Below are 7,500 nucleotides of genomic sequence, written 5' to 3'. Positions count from 1 at the left end.
GTGTGTGTGTGTGTGTGTGTGTGTGTGTGTGTGTGTGTGTGTGTGTGTGTGTGTGTGTGTGTGTGTGTGTGTGTGTGTGACCATGTGTGCATCCGTGGGTCATTCTATAATTGGAGTAATATTTGAAGTCCATGGGCTTTATTTGTCATTTGTCAACTTTTATCTTCAACCAATGATCTTTTGTACATCAGCACACATTTATATTTTATATCTTACAAAAAGTCAACAAATAATGCCATTTTTCTCTGAAAAAAAATATATATATTACAGTGTTTTTGACGTTTTTATGCCGTCCTATTTTCCACATGTCAGATTCAGTCTTCATTTTGACAAGTAAAAAAAATTCACAAATGTTTATTCACAGTAGATAAAGTGTTTAAAAGCCAATTATTTTCGATACTAAGCATTATATCAGAGATTTTGTCTGCGTCCCAGAAAACTGTCAACTGTGTCACAAACTGAAAACCCCTCCATAAATCAGCAATGGTTTGGGCCTAAGTCACATGACCACCACCATCTTCAATATTTTAATACATATTTTGATCCCCATGCTTTTGTGTGTGTGTAACATCCCCCCATATGGGCCCTGACGAAGAAGCGCTGAATTCACAGCGCTGGTGGCTCAGGGGCGCGATATTAACATTTGTTTGCGTTTCTTCTCTTTATTTCAATGCCTTTTGTTTGCAATCTATCACCATTGTTTTGGCTCCTCTATGCTATCTTCTCACTTCGGAGATAAACTTTGCATATCTTACATCGGGATCTCAAAAGTACTGTGTGAGTGAGTACCCCCCTTCGAGTAATCGCTCGGAGACCCTGGCCACCTGCTCCATTTGCGCACCTCCAGGCGTGATAACCCACGGAACCTCCGGGCCAGTGCGTTCCCGCGCGCTCTCCAGCTGATTTCAGCGCGCACCCCCCTCTAGGGTGTGTTCCGCGCACACCTCTGGTCAGCCGGCCAGATGTTCAAAGCTCACCTTACAGGAGTTCCCGCCAGATCTGAGATGTGTGACTTAAATGCTTACTATGACATGTTGAAAATTGCTACGATGTGTTTGGTATCAATCTGATGGTCATATTTCGGGTGGTGACAAGGTATTGGTGTTGAAAATGGTCGTAGATGATTTATTAAAGATTCAGAATCATAGGAATGAATGAAGAGTCGGGCATTTGCCCAACCCCTCTGGGTTACAGTAGCCCAGCCCAAATGAATAGTCGCAGCCTATTGGCTACCTGGCCAAGGTGACCCACGTGGTAAATATTCATTTAAGACGGGGGGAAATATGAATTCTATCAGGTTTTATCTGTATCCAGATCCTCCGCGAATCCCTCGTTCGTGTAGCCTTTCCTCTTGTTCAGGTATGCATTGACTTTCTCTCAAATTGTACTTTGTCGTAGAATTAGATTTGTCTTGTAATAAAACTTTCATTGATCTATATTTTGTTGTAGATCCCGTTTATTCCTTCATAAGGTTATTGTACTGTCGAAACGTAGCAGCTCCAAGGACATTTCTCCATGTGGAGTGGGACGCTAAACTTCGGGTCAGCCCGAGTGTCAATGGTGTCTACTTAGGATAAAAATATGTTATTGTAAACTGGAACTTAAGCGGGGTGATCAGATCTTTTTGGGTGTAGCTCTTGACATACACCTCTCGCCTCCTATTGCAGTCGAATAGGGGTAAAGTGTATGGGGCTTAGGATCTCATAAGTATGGTACCTTCCAGCAACCTTAACCTCTGATTTATTCTAGACGTCTCTCATATGGGATGGACATGCATAAAGAAACTAGTCGGCCGCATGCAAATCAGTTCTACAAGTAAATGGATATAAAACCCTTGACAGCTGGACTCAGACTTAACCGATATTGTTGGAATATTCATAATAAGAACAGTTTATATTAATTGAGTGCAATCACACAATTATCCTGGGACTAGGGAGGTCTACGACTGAGATCCCATCATAATACGGAAACTTGGTAAATTAGGATGCAAAATGAAATGTTTTCTACAGTCCAGAGTTTAAGGAGCAGAGCACGAGACTAGGATTCCGGTGTTGGGCCTATCTCTGGGTTTTCAGTGGTGACCAACGACGTGATCCCTGGATGCGTAAAAATATGGAGTCAGATAAAGCATGAGGTTTGGACTGCTACTTATCTACGCCTGGATTTGGTAAGAAAAACTTTTCATTTTTCCACAACTCAAGATAAGGGACAAATCTAGCACACTACACATATGACATCCTTTTGTTGTTTTCGAGTCGACATACTCGTGTTAGATCAGCACCGTAGAACGCTGATAAGGGTTGAAGAAAGTAGTGGAGAAACAGCAGGGATACGACAGAGTTGATGTACAATTCATGGCTTCGGCCATGGATTATTTGAAAAATGTCTTTTGCCGCCTGAGCTAGGAGGCATCACTTCCAAGACAGTTACCCCATGGTCTTGGGATGGTTAAAGTGACGGCAGTAACGTGGCTCAATGTGAACAAAGGGTGGTGTTCCCACCGCTTTATTTCTACAAATCGTATTTGGCACTAACCGGAGAGGTCAGTGAAAGCCTTACGCACCCTCTCAAAGTAAATTCAATGGTCCATGGGCTCGTAAACTGAGTCCAAACACACGGCCCACAGAGTTAGCCGCTACCAACTCCATAAGCATTCCATTGTAGAGCTAGCCATAGCAGTGTTTTGGAGGCGAGTTTTCCGGTGACCATGCTAACGTTGTAAGCGCAAACGCTACTCCAGGATGGTCTCCCGAAATCCCACCAGAGTCCATACACAGTTTTGTGCTATGCAGCGCCTACAACATGAAATGGTTATGCAGTAATGGTAGTAACTCCAGGACGAATTCGAGATAACAAACGCATGCGGCAGCCGTAGTCAGCTCAGCTGTTGTGATAACCCGGATGTATAGTAGATTTCCATGGCAACGAGTCCCTCGCGAGAACGCGCACGCGCCACTTGCCCTGGCAAGATCAGCTGGCGAGGTAAACAGGCATGAGAGATGAGAGAACCCACGTCGTAAGCGACGTAGGGGTTTAAATTCGGATTCCCTGTCATGCATTTGATAGTCTAACTTTTGGATACTTTCATAGCACGTTTGCACTCGTCGCGTAAAACACATGGAAGTCACATACACTGAGCCTCCCACATTGAGCATAGTCTCTGCCGTCTCTCGACCCCCTAATTTGAAGCAATGCCAGAAACTTTTGTAGATGACTTGCACCGTACAGAAGGTTGAGGGTTAAATAATATGTTTTAGCTGTTGTGTGTGCTTATAAAGCCATAGACAGGCTGTTTGCAGGTTGGAACCATTTAGGCTCGCCTACAAAGGCTGTCTTTCTCTGCATAGACTTACTAGAGCAGTAGACAAATGTTGTGCTTGCTCGTTGGTTGTGTGCACCGGACAGCTGTTTTGAGGCTAGAGCTGTTAATGTGTGAAACCGCGAAGGCTTTGCTATTAGTATTATTTATCTGCAACTAAATCTGGTGGAGAGGAATATTTCCTCCACAGCTACGATCCAACTCATTTAACGCCTTTTCTGGTGGCCTACAAGGGCCTCTGACGTCATGAGCTGGGGCGGCGATTGCCTGGTCCGCCGCTAGGTACCAAAGCAACTCCAGCCGCACCAATTTAAATACGCAGTTCCTGATCCGGAACTGTCTTGTGATTGTCAATTAATTATTGAAATGGGTCGAAGCCATTCCAACACGAAACAATACCGCACGTAGTGCGAGTATTGGTTAGACAAATTGTTCCAGCACATGGGGTATTGATTCAAAGTGAATCGGATCATGGGACATTTCACAGAATAAGTCATGGAAAAACATTTTTGTGTTACATTCGCCAAAGGTTCTCGAAACACATCACGCAGCACAAACACTAATGCCACGGGCTTCCGCCCATTTGAAGTAATGACAGGGCGAGTCATAAGACTCTCCACTGACCCGCATATCTCTCCAAATGACTTGAGACCACTAACTGTGGCCACTCAGCAGACAGTCCTAAAGCAAATACAAGAACGCCTCAAAGTGCTATATGCGCAGGCGACGCTAAAACAAAAGCAATCTGATTTGAAAAATGATGCTCATTTCAATCCTACTGCTGAAAGAAAATTTGATGTGGGAGATAAGATCATGGTGCGCGTGTTTGTGCGAGAAAACGCTTTTGGCCCCCACTGGCACGGCCCATATGAAGTTAAAGCTGTGAGCAGTAACAGCTGCTTGGCCGTGACCGTGCGAGGGAAAGTGCGATGGTACCACATGGTACAATGCAAAAAGTTTAGAGGCTCATCTGATGAATAACTGTGTTATGTTTGTTTTACAGGCAAGCAACGGCCATTCCATGGATGCCGGACAATCGGAAAGTGTCGGGCTCGACATGTATCCGACCCGGCCAACGAGTTCAACTCACTCATAGCTATGGATGCGGGAGATGGGTTTGGAAATTCTTCAAGGGGCCAGAACACACTGATCTTACTACACTACCACCTAAGCAAGACATAGTCTGGCCCCCCGGCGTAGCGTCGGATCAAAATTGCGACACCCAAATATGCTGTAATGAAGGTTCCACCCATCCCCCCTCTAAATCCCTTGTAGGCTATACACCACACCCTATTGAATTACAGAATAGCACCGCGTGGTACCAGTTGAAAAACTTCCCACACACTAATGTCGGTGCTATGTATATACTCTATCAGATAAAGAATGATGGAAAAGATCCAAAGAAGTGCTACCGCACAAAGGATCTCGAACCAGCCGCATACAGGTGCATGCACATGGCACCCCATAATCTCACACATATATTCTATAATGACATTATATATAACCTGTCTCTTCCTCTCACAGATGAAAGCCGACCTAAAACTTTTGTGTGGACCACACGAAAGGAAGGAGTGTACTGCGTAGGCAACTGCCTACACAGTAACAATTCATACACCACACCTTCTAATTGCACATACGAACCAAAGAAGTGTTTTAACTTGACGACCTGTGGTTATAAACGACCAACACAGTGTCCCACACTTCATCCAACACCCACACATGGACTGATTAAGGGTAGCGTGAACAAAACCTTGTTGCATAATGTCAATTTAGTCATGGCACATATTTCATACAACATCTCCAACATACTGACTGCTTATACTACACATTGTAACATGAATGGAGACACATACACATGGCTACAGTCACGTATCGAAGACCTGGTTACTGACTATGGAACTAGACTCGCGGCTCAAGTAAATTCTATGCGCAGCAAAAGAGATTTACTCTCACAAATATCTGGCCTCTTTGGTACAGTCAATTCGGCAGTGAACTCGTACAGAATTGGCGGACAGTCGCAGTACACAAGTTGGCTGGCAAGCCAGGTGGCCACTGGATTCCAGCACCTCACCAACTCCAATGAACGAATTATTAAGGCTGTGCGGTCAGAAGCGCAGGCGCTACTGGCCACCAGCCTAGCTTTATTCAATCAAACACACAAACTCGAGCGTGACGTAGCCTGCAGATCATTTGCACAAGATTTATTCACAGCTGCCCGCCAAGAGATTTTAGATTTGCGCCTGCACAAAGTGCCCAAGCATGCGCTACAAGATCTAATAGAGATCTTGGATTTACATAGGTGGTTTGAATCCGAAAAAATGAAAGATGTACAATATTCTGAATTGTTGACCACTTTGATGATGTACACGGGCAAAGAATGCCCTGGTTGTATTGGATTCTTTGCCACCTTCCCGCTCATACATCCTGATCAAGTTTTTCCAAATTCCACTACCATACATTCTATTGGGGTGGTGGCAAACAATCAGGTGTTAACGTGGGACCACCTAGCTGGGTACATGACCATTGGTAAAACCGAGACACTGTTCACCACCCGAAACTGTTGCCATGAGACTGCCAAATATGTCATTTGTACTTGTAATACTCTCCAGCCATCTGCTTTCAATGATTCCAAGTTAATCAATGTTAGGTCTCTTCATGGATATTCGGACGCCGTCCAGGTGTCCAGCACACAATGGTGTGTCATCAGTGAAATGAACTCATTCTCCTACGGCGGGCTGACGTGCCCCGCCAACCACAGCTTCTGTCTAGAGGTGACAGAAGATTTCTCTATGGGGCCCCTCCGCATTCTAGGGAGAACCCCACTGGACTCTGACCTCTCTCCTTGGTGGGAGGACAACTTCTACGAGGAGGGAACTCAGGCGCTGGCAGACACCATGACCCTGGTACAACAGCTCATATAGCAGGTGGATTACCACCTCAACCAGGCCCAGGTACAAGCAAACCTGGCCGAGAAGACTGCAGAGCTCCTCACCAGTTCCACCACCCATGCCGCGGTGGCGGCGTACACCTGGTGGGATTGGATCTTCAGGGGTTGTGTACTCGCCAGCGCCCTCATCCTCCTCTTCACGCTGTTCCAGTGCTGCTACTTCAAACACCTCATCCGCTCCTTGAAAAGGGAGTCTGAGGCAGCACTGACGGCCAGCAAATACCTCACGCCCGTTCTTCGTCGATGACAGCCGGTGGGGGCATTCCTACCGGCCACGAATGACACTGGACTTTTACCTTCGTGTTCCGAGGGGCCACTGTAACATCCCCCCATATGGGCCCTGACGAAGAAGCGCTGAATTCACAGCGCTGGTGGCTCAGGGGCGCGATATTAACATTTGTTTGCGTTTCTTCTCTTTATTTCAATGCCTTTTGTTTGCAATCTATCACCATTGTTTTGGCTCCTCTATGCTATCTTCTCACTTCGGAGATAAACTTTGCATATCTTACATCGGGATCTCAAAAGTACTGTGTGAGTGAGTACCCCCCTTCGAGTAATCGCTCGGAGACCCTGGCCACCTGTTCCATTTGCGCACCTCCAGGCGTGATAACCCACGGAACCTCCGGGCCAGTGCGTTCCCGCGCGCTCTCCAGCTGATTTCAGCGCGCACCCCCCTCTAGGGTGTGTTCCGCGCACACCTCTGGTCAGCCGGCCAGATGTTCAAAGCTCACCTTACAGGAGTTCCCGCCAGATCTGAGATGTGTGACTTAAATGCTTACTATGACATGTTGAAAATTGCTACGATGTGTTTGGTATCAATCTGATGGTCATATTTCGGGTGGTGACAAGGTATTGGTGTTGAAAATGGTCGTAGATGATTTATTAAAGATTCAGAATCATAGGAATGAATGAAGAGTCGGGCATTTGCCCAACCCCTCTGGGTTACAGTAGCCCAGCCCAAATGAATAGTCGCAGCCTATTGGCTACCTGGCCAAGGTGACCCACGTGGTAAATATTCATTTAAGACGGGGGGAAATATGAATTCTATCAGGTTTTATCTGTATCCAGATCCTCCGCGAATCCCTCGTTCGTGTAGCCTTTCCTCTTGTTCAGGTATGCATTGACTTTCTCTCAAATTGTACTTTGTCGTAGAATTAGATTTGTCTTGTAATAAAACTTTCATTGATCTATATTTTGTTGTAGATCCCGTTTATTCCTTCATAAGGTTATTGTA

General features: G+C 45.7%; 1 pseudogene; it reads left to right on the top strand.

The window, feature by feature from the left end:
- Positions 1-4,123: 4,123 nt before the first annotated feature.
- LOC134464465 (uncharacterized) lies at positions 4,124-7,287 on the top strand (annotated as a pseudogene).
- Positions 7,288-7,500: the final 213 nt, after the last annotated feature.

The sequence above is a fragment of the Engraulis encrasicolus genome, chromosome 15 (genome assembly GCF_034702125.1).
Source record: "Engraulis encrasicolus isolate BLACKSEA-1 chromosome 15, IST_EnEncr_1.0, whole genome shotgun sequence".
In the NCBI taxonomy this organism is placed as follows: domain Eukaryota; kingdom Metazoa; phylum Chordata; class Actinopteri; order Clupeiformes; family Engraulidae; genus Engraulis; species Engraulis encrasicolus.
Note: the sequence above shows the minus strand (reverse complement) of the source record. Positions and strands in the feature narration are given on the sequence as shown.